Below are 13,982 nucleotides of genomic sequence, written 5' to 3'. Positions count from 1 at the left end.
CTCACTGCAGCAAGCTAAGCCTCATCAGGACTCACATCGTAAAAATATTTTTGCGGGACAATCTGTCGTTTTTGACAATACCATTTTGGGTTGTGTATGACTTGATCACTTTTTATTCAATCTTCTTTATTTAACTTTTTGTTAAGTCCCCTAAGTGGACCACAACTTACAATAATCAGATGTAAATTGCTCCATTATTCTGTATAGAAATCACTATATCACCGTTCAGTGCCTGAACTGGGATATACTAAAAATGAGCCTGGAAGCCTAGTACAGGCTGTGGCTCATTTTTAGAACAGGGTCCCTTTCCTGATCTCTACTGGGGGAGCGCGCCTGAAGAGGAGTCCCCTGCTTCCGATTTTTAACACTCTCAGATGCTGTAAATAAGGGGAACTCATTGCTGTGAGGGGAGGGTGCATGTGGCGTATTCTGGGGCCATGAGGGTGAAGAACTGTGTAAGGAGCTTTATGGGGTGTAAATCTGTGAGGGAGGACTGGAATCGACAGAATGTAACTGTATTGTTAGTACATTATTACAAGATTTGAAGCACCACTTTTGATTTTTGCCCAGGGCCACATTTTGTCTAAAACCGGCCCTGCATCCAGTGCCCTGTATTTGCCATTCAGTGTCCCCTGTTTACCATCCACAGTGCCCCAGTGACATGCACAGCATAGCGATCAGTCTTTGTGGCTGATCGCTATGCTGTCACTCCTGCACAGAGCTTACATAGCACAGTGCAGGAGTCTGTACAGGCTTCACAGAGGAGCCTGTATGCTGCAGAGCCTGATGACCATCCAGCACATGTGCACTAGCATTCAGCCTAGTGCGCTTGTGAAGACAGCCGGACGAAGCTTTCTCCAGCAGTAGGCGGTGACATCACTCCTACTGCAGAAAGGAAGAGAAGAAGACAGACTTTGGCTGGAAGGGAAGAAAACCCATCGGGAGCGATCACGTGACTGGGAGGCGAATATCTGAACAGGCTGCACTGTGAAAGGTAAGTATAAGAGTACTAATATTTATGAAGCTCATTTTATTGTTTGACCGGAGAACCCCTTTAAGATGTGGAATAGCGCAAACAATTGCCAATTTTAAAATCGTCAGATTTTCCACAACTCATTCAATTTGCTGGTACTGTATTATGGTACACTTTTTCCGTAGAAAAATCTGCGTGTGAAAAAAGAACAATGCAAGTAATCTGTAAAGTGTGCTTTTACCCTAAGGCCAGCCCTGGGGCAAATTCACCACAATGTAATCTATTTATTTTTATTTTAAACGTTGGATCCAATGGGGGAGATTTAAACAGCTGCAAAGGAAAACTGGCTTAATTGCAACCAATCGGATTTCACCTTTCATGGGATTATAAATGATATACTGGTACCATAAAATATACTAACATCCATAACTAAATAAATAAAACACGTGGACACAAGTATTTGGGTGGAATAAATTAGGCCACAGCCAACTTTATTAAAGATTATCTTAAACCAATTAAAGCTGTATCAATCATACCAATAACTCAATAAACAATAATTAGACCAGCCATAAGCTCGGCCTAAACTTCCGACTTAACTCGTCCGCTCACCTTTTCAGTGGGCGACTTTGTACCCCCCTTCTAATAAAGTGGCCGTGACAATATCAAAACTCTCAACAGGGAAGGGCGGGCGGGGGCAGCACTTCCTTCAGATGCCGTCGGGCTGACAGCACAAAGCTGCCAGCCACCGCAACTATATAGCCCTAACCCAGGGGCCGCCTGAAACAGTACCCACCAATGCCCTACCTGTTGCTGGGCATCTCTGCATTTTTTGCCCAGCAATGTCATACCATAGGTCACTTGTTGACCCAATGAGTGACCTCTGCCCCAGACCCCAGCAACCATTTATTTTTAACCAACCTTTGCACATTTTAGGCAGGAAATTTTCCCACCAAAAACCACAATGGAGGCTAATGGAATGATTATAATCCCATGAGGATCCCTCCATATATTTTCGAGATCCTAACATTTTATAAAGCTCCTTTGGAAAACAAAAGGATCAATCTGATTGGTTGCTATGAACAACTGTGTCAGTTTACTTTGCATCACTGTTAATAAATCCTTCCCCAATGAGGGACATTTATCAAAACTGGTGTACCCATACACCATTCTGGACTGGCATGAGATGGACCTAATATATTAAGAGGCAGATCTATCTCTGCCCTGCCGTGTGCCAGATCCTGAAGTCTATGCCAGCTACACGTGGCATACACTTCAGCTATAACTCCAATCAGTAATTGCTGTGAACTGCAGCAGGGAGTTTGTCATTTGATTTACCAATAGCTCTCACCGTGATTAGTCCCCTCCATGATGGATTTCTCTGATGTTATGTTTAGCATGGCTCCTGTTTATATCGCCACAATCTTCTCCTCTTTGATGTTCTTCTTGACTTCTGCACAATCTTTAGATCTTTATCAACATATTTTATTCAGTATTGCCGAGGATTTTCCCGAAATAGCTTTCTCAAGCTTCTTATATAAAGACGCTGGATCCGACCTCTAACTCCAATTAGCATTTGGCTTCATCCAACACTTATCAATAGCGCACTAATCTCTTTTTTACATTACATATTTTCCTTCCGGCTGTAGGTTTAATTGGAGCTTTCACACTCCAGATTGGAGCAGTCATCTGTGTTACAAATTATACCCTCACCAGTTCACACCTGACAACTCTGAACAGGTTCATGTATGTCTTGACATTGTGGGGCTGAATCTTTTGCAGAGAGCATCTCACGTGATTTTCTGTGCTAATGGCTCTGACAAGGTCTACCTTTTTGGTGAAGAACATGAAATAATATTCACAATGTGTGCATATTTAGGTTATCGCTGTCAAAACAGTTTTGTATGCAGCATTTCAATCTTCCTGAAATTATTATTTATTACTTATGGCAGATGAGCATTTCTAGCTACAAATAAACATATTGGGGCACATTTATCAAGATCGCCTGTTTCTGGCCATAAAATTAGACTGGCATAATAAATTTGACCGTCTTTCTTTTGCCGAGCATTCATTAAAAGTCGCACAGCAGTTGATTTAGACTAGACGTATTGCTATCAGTCTGACCTCTGGTGGTTGTTTTTCAGTTAGATGGGCTCATATTCACTTAGACTGGTCTAATTTATTGGCGCATGTAAAAAGTTGCATCTTTGTAAGGAGAAAAGTTGCATGTCTCCAGAAAGGTGCAACTTTTAATGAAAAATAAATATTTGCACTATAACAATGAGAACAGATGAAGAAAAGTACACCAGCCCTGGTTAGTCAGTTATTTTCATTAGTTATTGTGTGCCAAAAACAGGAAATCTTTCCATGATATCTTAACCCTGGGTGGGCTCCACTACTGATGGAAATAACTGACCAAATAACTTGTGTGAACTAGGCCTTAGGGCTCATACACATGGCCATTGCCGTTTTGTCGGTCCCCCCCCCAAATTTTTTTTTTAACATCCTGCCCTCTATAGAACTGTCCCATCCTTTTCGGTAAAATGGAGAATAGGACATGTTCAATTTGGACATACAGATGCAGACCCATTCATTTCAATGGGGCCGCAAAAAATGTAGACAGCACACTGTGTAGTCTCCGCATCAGTATGTCCGTTCGCGGCCCCAAATAAAAATTAAACTTGACCTATTCTTGTCTGCATAATGGGCAAGGATAAGACTGTTCGATTTCGGGCCGGCCATTCAGTTCCACAAATTGCTGATTGCACAAAGCTGGTATAGTTTTTTTTGTAGATCTGCAATTTGCAGACCACAAAACAGCCAATGGTTGAGTGCTTAGTATAAACAGGCGCAAACACTTTAGTAAATGTGGCTCGTTAATAGGCACATAATTCTAGTTAAATGTTTCTCACTTATTTTAGTCTTCCTATTTCCCTCTCCCTACTAATGTACGATTGTAGTTCCAGAATTATGTACAAGAACAAGGAGGATCAGGCCGCCTGCAACCAAGTGCAAGTGAATGCATATAAGATTCGACCGTATTTCCATGCAGATTTATGTGTGTTCCATATCCGCACCAAAATTATAAATTTCTAACATAGGATTTTGGTGCAGATTAGATGCGGTTTTAACACAGATCTCACCCTTCATTGGAAATGGGAGAAATCCGCAGCAAAAACCACAAACATGATTGACATGTTGAGGATTTGGAAATCTGCAAAGCAGATCAATATTCTCAGGGAAACAATCCACAAATTGTGCATGACATTTGTGTAATCTCATACGCCTTGCTGGTACTGTACTACACTGCAGTTTTTCTGCAAGGTAATCCGCTAAGAAAAACCGCATGCATTCCGCAACGTGTGCAGGTCACCTCAGGATAAAGAGAGCTTTAGATTCCATATCCATTGAATAGCTTTCAAAAATTGTAATGAAGCCAGATAAATAATAGAAATCCCCAAACAGGCAAGTCTCCAGATTCAAAGTGAACAATTTTTTTCCGATTGAAAAAACAATCTGGCGTGCTGCCTATTTTGGCATTTTTCTTGTCGTAGGGACCCTAATACAAGGCCGGGAGGCTATCACCTAGCCACTGTACATACAGTGACGATTCCCTTCCATTTTTCTTTTTTTTTGCTTTTAAATATGTGTAAAATAGTACTATTTATTTTATGTGTTAAAGGGGTTATCCAGGATTTTGATATAGAGGGTCTATCCTCGGCTCTGGTGAGCGATGTGGTCTCCTCGCAGCTAGTGGATAGCGGCTGTGCTTGGTATTGCAGCTCAGTCCCATTCACTGGAATGGTACTGAGCTGCGCCAAGGCCATGTGACCGATGTATGGTGATGTCACTGGTCTAGGAAGAGGGCTAAGTGACACAGAGCATGGCAGCCTGTTTAAACAGCTGATCAGCGGAGGTGCTTGGGACTTGGTCCCCTGCTGATCTAATATTGATGATTGATGCTGAAGATAGGCTATCAATAAAAAAATTCTTGATAACTCATTTAACCACCAAGTTGATAATTTATTACAGATTGCTTCATCTGTAGATCAATTTTCAATAATATTTGGTTTTCATCTCTTTGAAAACATTTCAATAGAAATGATTTTGAACTAGGTGATCAGTGTTCATGCAGCAATGTTGTATGTGCTGCTAAAATCCATGGTGGACCTCTTAGGGTACAGCCAGCCACATGGTCAGGTGTCACTGGTAATGGGGAGGGAATAATGCCAAATGACACACAGAAGGAATAGACCGGAGTCTAGGCCTCAAAGCTAAGGGAGAGGGATGGTGACCTCCTAGGAATCCCTAGACCTCTCCCTGACTCCTGCCAGTATGAGTAGACCATGAAGCTGGAAATACTCATACACCAGAACCTAGGCCCTGAAGAACCTGGAAGGCCCTAGGAATGGTGGCAGCGAATGAGACTATTGGTTCCTTCCCAGATGAACGAACCAGCATATCCCTGAGGTCTAGACAACAACACACACAAGCAAACTAAATGCAAGACAAAATATATTTAGCTTAAAGAAGAATGGAGGAGCAGGAGATCGATAAGAACAACACACCAGCTAAACCAACTACAGGAGGAAATATCAAATGCATGGTAAGCAGTGAGAATCAGAACTAAATAGGGCCTAATGTCACAGGTAATGGGGAAGGGGAAAACACCAGACACACACAAAAGAAATAGACAACAGTCTAAGCCTCAAAAGCTAAGAAAGAAGGATGGTGACCTCCTAGCAATCCCTAGGCCTTTCCCTAACTCCTGCCAGTATGAGCAGATCCTTTTGGTAGAAATGCTCATACGCCGTATACCTAGGCCCTGCTGAAACTGACAAGCCCTAGGATAGGTAGCAGAAGACGAGACAACTGGTTCTTTCCAGATGAAGGAACCCGCATCTCCCTGAGGCGTAGAACAAAACACACGAGTGAACAACAAACAGAAAATGCAACAAGCACTTAGCTTTGGGATGGATGGAAAAGCAGAAAATCCAAAACAAACAAGCTCTAGCAAATCCAACAGGAAAGATCAACCGCATGGTCAGCAGTGTGAGGTGGACCTAAATAGAGCCTCATCACTGATAACAAGCAGAACCTGAGCAGATGTAAGAGCCTGTCAAGCAACAACATGCTAAGAGGAAAACAGAGAGACCTGTCAGATAGCCTCACGTGCAACAAGTATATCTGATCTTCTCACCTCTGTCATGTGATGGACCATGACACCTAAGTAATGACTATAAGCTGCACCTGAAAAGAGGTGTGGTCATTACCAAGCACAACACTGAAAGGAAAAAACAGAGAGACTGTCAGATACCCTCACGTGCCGCCAGTCTCTCCGATCTTTTCACCTCTGTCATGGGAGGGACCATGACATCAGGTTTCTGGAGGTAGTTTTGGAAGCAAAAAATCTGAAGTTGATCATAAAAGGATAGAACATATAAAGGACAGATACTACTTTTTTTTTTAAATTATCTTCCGGTTTTGGCTTTGAAAACAACATCAAGGAACCTAAACGTGTGGCCGCAACCTTAGTACAGCTGTTTACAGTTTACAGGTGTTAACAGGTTTCTTATTTTTAATGTAAAGTGTAAGAAGCAGCTGCCAATATTCCAACTGTCCATTACATAAGGAAAGATGCATTTCACCCTAAATCAAGTTAGAAAACAAGTCAGCAAACTTTGAAGATGTATATAAAATAAATAAAATAAAAAATGATCCACACTGGCGTTTTTGGTTTCCGTTTGGATCAGTTTTGCTCTAATGCATTCTGAATGGATAAGGATCCATTCAGAATGCATGAGTTTGCCTCCGTTCCGCCTCCATTCTGCTCTGGAGGCGGACACCAAAACGCTGCTTGCTTAAAGTCAAGCAAGAGGAGAGGAATCGGTAAATAATTTCGTACAAGAAATCTACACTTTTCTAGTGAGACCTGACCTTGCGTGTAATAAATCATCTGCGCAGGAATAATATCAGGTAACCACCAGTACAGTATGGCTACAGACGATTACCGAGGATCCCAAATACCACATACAAGCTCCCAACAATTAGTTTGGAAACCAGACTATAACTACATCACAGCCTGCAACAACTCCATTGCACGTGGGACGCCACGAGTGATGTAATCAAAACCGGCACGACTCAACTAAAACAGTGAGTAAAGTAGCCCAGATATCCAACGGTGACTATATTATATCAGTGATATCCAACGGCATTATATTGAATACATAAAGCAATCAGTACTCAGTAAATACGAGTGACTATACTGAGAATTTTACCTGAGTATCAGACTTTCATATTATCCAAATATTGCTGATCGGGACATCAGCTGGATTTATTAACTCACCGGAGAGACGATATTATTCATCTACATATACCCAGAAAACACTGGCCAAAATACAGGGAAATAATAGTATTAATCTGTATTATTTTTTTAATGCTTTTTATTTGTTATAAGCATTCATTTTAGGTGTATGATTTAGTATGTATTTTAAATAAGTACATTTTATAATGAATACCTGAATAAATATATTGTTGTATCAACTCTCCATTTGTAACTAAGTGCTGGTGTGCCCTACCACTTCTTTACTCTTTGTTAATTTATATTCAATGCAGGGCCGGTGCAAGGATTTTTGCCAACACAAGCGAAGCTACATTTTGGCGCCCCCCCCCCCCCCCCCCCCCCTCGCAGCTCACCTGGCCCTTTTCCTGTCTGCAGCAGCTGGCTTCTCCTCTGTGTGGTCCTGGTATCGTCTCTCTGCTTCAGACAATCGCTGGTTTGAGGACCCTATTTTTCGCCCTCTGAGACACACCTAGGTTTTAGAGGAGGATAATAAGAAAAACATATTTTCCATTACACCTCAGGTCAGACCAGCAATCAGACCCCCAATGTTCATCAGATCTCAGCTCACAGCCCCAATCAGACCCCCAATGCTAATAAGACCTCAGATCAGGCCCCCATGTCAGACATCAGCCCCCATCCATCAGCCCCCCATGTCAGCCATCATGCCGCCATGTCAGCCATTAGCTCCCCATGTCAGCCATCAGCCCCCATGTAAGCCATCATGCCTCCAGGTAAGCCATCATGCCCCAAGGTCAGACATCAGCCCCCATGTCACATTTCTCCCAATCCATGTCAAATCACCCCCCTATGTCACATCAGCCCTCCATGTCACATTTCTCCCCCTCCATGTGACATTTTTCCACCCTCCCCCAGTGTGCGCCCTAAGGCAGCCGCTTGGTCTGCCTTATGGTAGCACCGGCCCTGATTCAATGAGCTGGTGTAGAGGATGGGAGTGGTATTGGCCCTGATGTAATGTAGTTGTGTCATGGTGTCCTACCTCAGGCCATCGCTCCCTGCGGTCCGTTGTTGCACTGAATAATGAAGTTGAACGTAACAAAGTCTTTTTACTAAGTGCAACATAGAACTTGAAATACATACAGTGGCAGAAGGATTTAGTGCAATTCTTCTCTGGTACCAGCAAAGATATTAAAGCCAGTTGGTTTGTATTGATTCAGCACTTTGGGGATACTGGCCTAGTGGTAGTTTGGTGATGATGGTGTCTTTAGCTGTATTCGCTCTCTTCACAGCAGTGTCTGCAGAAGCTGAATATAGCAGTTCATTCTGCTGTCTATATTCTCTCAAGGCTATACTTGAGACAATTTGGTAAAGGCTCACTCTGGGGAAATCTGTAACAGGAGTAGGAGCAATGCCGGCTTGTCAGTCTGTAGCTACAGAGGAACTCCCCCCTCTTGGCAGGAAGCAGGACCAGGCAACTCCCACCAACAGGAGAAGAACAGGGTGGTTAACGCGGTTCCTGTAAACCTTTACCATACCTTCCTCGCTGGTAGAAATATCCAGTAAACAAACAGTAAAATATAATGCATAACAATAAACAATTTGGAGTACCACATACCACAATACTACAATTTGGGTACTACACATACATATATACTAGTCAGAGGATCACTTTCACAAAATAACTTACAGTAATCTAGATGAGAACAAATAAGGGCAACAATGAGTTTTTATTGTCTCCACAGTAAGAGAAGGGGGGATCCTAGAGATGTGTCTGAGTTGAAGGTGACATGAAGTGAAATATAAAGAGCAAATAAAAGATCATAGTCAAACATAACCCCAAGACAGCAATCATATGCTGCCTACAGGTTCTGGTAGTACCACGGATGGAGGAAAATATCGACTTAGTTAATGGTGAAAACACAGAAAATTCAGTTGATGAAATGTTCTGTTTCATATAGAGAGAAGACATGATGTTAGAGACAGCGGCCAGGCAATTATCAGTGGTTTGTAGTAGTGCATGGGCGATGTCACAGGATGAGGTACAGTACAGACCAAAAGTTTGGACACACCTTCTCATTCAAAGAGTTTTCTTTATTTTCATGAGTATGAAAATTGTAGATTCACACTGAAGGCATCAAAACTATGAATTAACACATGTGGAATTATATACATAACAAAAAAGTGTGAAACAACTGAAAATATGTCATATCCTAGGTTCTTCAAAGTAGCCACCTTTTGCTTTGATTACTGCTTTGCACACTCTTGGCATTCTCTTGATGAGCTTCAAGAGGTAGTTTCTCCAATAGGGGCTATATAGAGAGAAAACAAGAAAGGACTAGGGCTAAACCCTGAGGCACCAGTTATGAATCTGTGGTGTCACTTGAACAGATTTGGCTTGGGGCTACTCCTAATGGCGTTATCTATGTGACTCCCATGGTATTCACCCTTTAATTCCTATACAGAGATCTGGACTTTGCTGCAGAAGACTTTTAGGTTGCTACTTCTTGGAGTAGTCTCTGTTCGAGTGACTGCTGACCCATAGGAGTCAGGACACAAAGGTTCGGAGCACTGAGAGATCAGGCAAAAACCATAGACAGGTACAGGCCGAGATCAGGACAAGCAGAGTTTATGCTATCAGATACACAGTCCAAGGTCATAGCAGGCATCTCAGATTCAATACAGAGATCAGTTAGAGGTTAGGTCGGACAATGAAGGGTCACATCCAGGAAACAGGCAGAGGTTGGTACATGTTAGGGCTGCACGATATGGGAATTTTGTGCGATTGCGATTAGGGCCCTAAAAATTGCGATAACGATATGCGATGCGATATTTTAAAGGAATTGTGCTAGAGGTCTATTTGCTTGGATTTTCCCATATGAGCCGCTGACGCGGCTGGGTATGACATAGTTATGGGGGATCTGTGGATGACGCTGAGTTGTGGGGGATCTGTGGAGGGTGCTGTTATATGGGGGATCTGTGGAGGGTGCTGTTATATGGGGGATCTGTGGAGGGTGCTGTTATATGGGGGATCTGTGGAGGGTGCTGTTATATGGGGGATCTGTGGAGGACGCTGTTATATGGGGGATCTGTGGAGGACGCTGTTATATGGGGGATCAGGATGGAGACCAGATCATTATTATTTTCCTTTATAACATGGTTATAAGGGAAAATAATAGCATTCTGAATACAGAATGCATAGTAAAATAGCGCTGGAGGGGTTAAAAAAAAATACAAAATAATTTAACTCACCTTAGTCCACTTGTTCGCGCTGCCCAGCATCTCCTTCTGTCTTCATCTTAGCTTTGTGTAGCAACAAGGACCTTTGGTGACATCACAGTCATCACATGATCCATCACATGATCTTTTACCATAGTGATGGATCATGTGATGACCGGAGTGACGTCACCACAGGTCCTTGTTGCTACACAAAGCTAAGATGAAGACAGAAGGAGATGCCGGGCAGCGCAAACAAGTGGACTAAGGTGAGTTAAAAATTTTTTTAATTTTTTTTAACCCCTCCAGCTGTATTCAGAATGCTATTATTTTCCCTTATAACCATGTTGTAAGGGAAAATAATACAATCTACAGAACACTGATCCCAACCCCGAACTTCTGTGAAGTTGGGTACCAACCACGCACGATTTTTCTCACGCGAGTGCAAAACGCATTACAGTATTTTGCACTCGCACGGAAAAATCGCGGGTGTTCCCGCAACGCCCGTGTGAAAGGGGCCAAAGAGAGAGGCCAACGGGACCAGATCACTAGAGTCTGGGAGAGAAGGAGCTGGTCAGCAGGAACGGTGGCAGGATTAGCTGAGCGGAGCGGGCTCCTGCTTCTGCCTGCTCCGCTAAGCGAAGAGAACTGCATGTCAGCACTTAGCTTAGCCCAGCAGGGAGAAGGAACAGCTCTCTCTGCTCAGCTAATCCTGGCATAGTACATGGGTATAGGGTACCCATGTGCTATGCCAAGAGTTAGCAATCATTCAGGAAGCACGGGTAGGATCAGCAATATGCGCTCCTGCCCGTACTCACTGCGCTGCTGCTGCCCATACATAAAATGTGTACTCCGTACTCCGTACACTGCTGAGCTGTTAGAAGTGTACAGAGAACAGAGTTTTAAGCGCACAGTGAATGGTGAGCTTTAGGTAGGAAAAAGTGTAGTAAAAATAGAAAACTGATTAATAAAGTATATCAGAGATAGCTTTATTAGGACATTAGGGACAACATATTAAAAGTTTATATAAAGATTTAGTTGCTCTTTAAGTCTAATATAGTGAAGTATGCTGATTTGGTGGTCTCTATTGTCAAATGCAACAGAGAGATCAGAATAATCAGCATAGAGTATCAGAATACTTTGTGGCATAATTGAATCTAGCAGACAAAGTTAAAGAGAGCAAAGATCAAGGCAAAAAAATGAAATAACAAGTTGCATGTTCTAAGTAAAGTAACAATTATTTGTTTTTCTATACTTTTATTTGGCTCATTTATTTCATTATTATATTTATGAACAGCTGGACAGTCGCTCTCACGTTCACTATAAATGCAGTAATTAAAATATCCACCAGATGGCAGTAGAATTGAACTAATCACATCAAGCAAGTTCAGGCACCACACTGCAGTCTAGGCTTTCTGGAGTTTAACCATTACATTCATAAAGCAATTATCATATTGTCACATCCCTCTGGATTGTAGTCCTAATTTACAAACCCAAAGATGTTGAACTTACGTTGAAATTATGAACCATGCAGCTTATTTCACAATAATATATAAGTATTCTTATTCTAGATGTTGTGACCGATGAAACACTGCACGTACATCCGTCAGTCTTTAAAGGCTTATCCATATATTGCGGGGCACAGGCAGACTGCATGTAAATGTGACAGTTTGCTGAAAATAACTCTGGTCACTCAATAATAAAGTGCCTTTGAGTCACACATGTCTAGTGGTCGGCAGGCCAAGGGAGCATTCACCTTGAACACATCTGTTTTGCGGTCCGCAAATCATGGATCCGCAAAACACGGATCCACAAAAGGATACCAGCCGTGTGCACCCCCTTCCTCAGGTCCCGAACTATGTAACAAATGCCTATTCTTGTCTGCAAAATGGACAAGAATAGGGCATGTTCTTTTTTTTTTTTTTTTTTGCGGAGGTCGTGGAACAGCCATACAGACATACAGATGCAAACCGCACACAGTGTGAGGGCAGCATCTTTTACAACCCCATTGAAATGAATGGGTCGGATTGGATGCGGAACAAAAATGCAGTAGTGTGAATGGACCCTATGCAGTTACAAGAAGTCAATCTTCTTTTTTTTTTTTTTTTGGCTTTTCAAGAGTAAAGAACCATGGGCCAGATATATCATTATGCAAAGTCACTTTTGTGGAGTGGAAAAGTCGCAAAAAAGTCCCAAAGGCTAAAACTGCACACAAATTTGCGACTTTTTTCTGCTCTGCACTATGCTCGCCAGTTTTCTGAAAGTGGGCGTGTTTTCGTATGTAAATGAATCTCTAGACAGATTTACTATTGGGACTTTTTTAAAAAGTCGCAAAAAAGTCGCAACTTCACTCCAGTGAGGACCATGCTTATCTTATGAGACTTTTTAATAGAACATGCGACTTTTTCATAAAAACGTGCGACTTTTGTAAAGCTGCTTACTGACGGATAAACTTCTACCGTCAAACCACATTTATTACAGTCTTAAAGGGCCGATCATAAATCTGACTTGGCTAAAACAGACTTTAGCCATATGTGAAAGTGGAGTGAGCTGTCAGAGTCGTGATAAATCTGGCCCCATGTGTTTTGAAGAAATCATTAGGGTCCATTCACACGTCCGTTTTTTCTTTCCTGATCTGTTCCGTTTTTTGCAGAACAGATCAGGAACAGATCTGGACCCATTCATTTTCAATGGGTCCTGGAAAAAATCGGACAGCACAATGTGTGCTGTCCGTTTCCGTTGTTCCGTTCCGCATGTCCGTTTAAATATAAAACATGTCCTATTATGTTCCGCAAAAATCGGATCCTGGTACAATGCAAAGTCAAAGTCATCCGTTTTTTGCGGATTCCGTTCCTGGAAACACATAACAAATTTTATATTTTTTATTTTTTTTCAATTTTTTTTCAATGAATTCCAAACAACTTTATTTGATTATTGAAATGTATACATGTTTCCGTTTTTTGCGGATCCGCAAAAAACGGATGACATACGGAAACATTTTCAGGAACAACGGATCCGCAAAAAACGGACTGAAAATCGGGATATAGGAAAATACTGACGTGTGAATGTAGCCTTAGAGACATGATTATAGATTAAATCAAAAAGCAGCCTAACGCTGTTCTGCTTTATGGGCCTATGTGGTCCGAGCAGACTACCGCAATGTGCAGAGCAAATTGTATAAAACGGGCAGTAGTAAAATATAACTTTTAATCTAATATCTAAAATTGAAAGCCCACAGTCCTGTTCATAGACACCACTACCAGAGGGCAAGTGTCACCAGTGGTCCCTACCATAAAGATATATTGCCTAAACATGGAGGGAGAAAAAAAGGAGGTAAACTAGCATGGAAAGGCAAACGCTTCTTACCAGATAGTCTACACAGGTGGTGACTTGCTTCATATATTGCACACCTTCAGGTTGTTCTCCTTCGCAAGGCCGGGGAAACTGCTGTATCCCACTGACCAGAACCACGCTGCTGTGTCACCGTCTGGTCCGTGT

Source organism: Bufo gargarizans, chromosome 3 (genome assembly GCF_014858855.1).
Source record: "Bufo gargarizans isolate SCDJY-AF-19 chromosome 3, ASM1485885v1, whole genome shotgun sequence".
Lineage (NCBI taxonomy): Eukaryota > Metazoa > Chordata > Amphibia > Anura > Bufonidae > Bufo > Bufo gargarizans.
Note: the sequence above shows the minus strand (reverse complement) of the source record.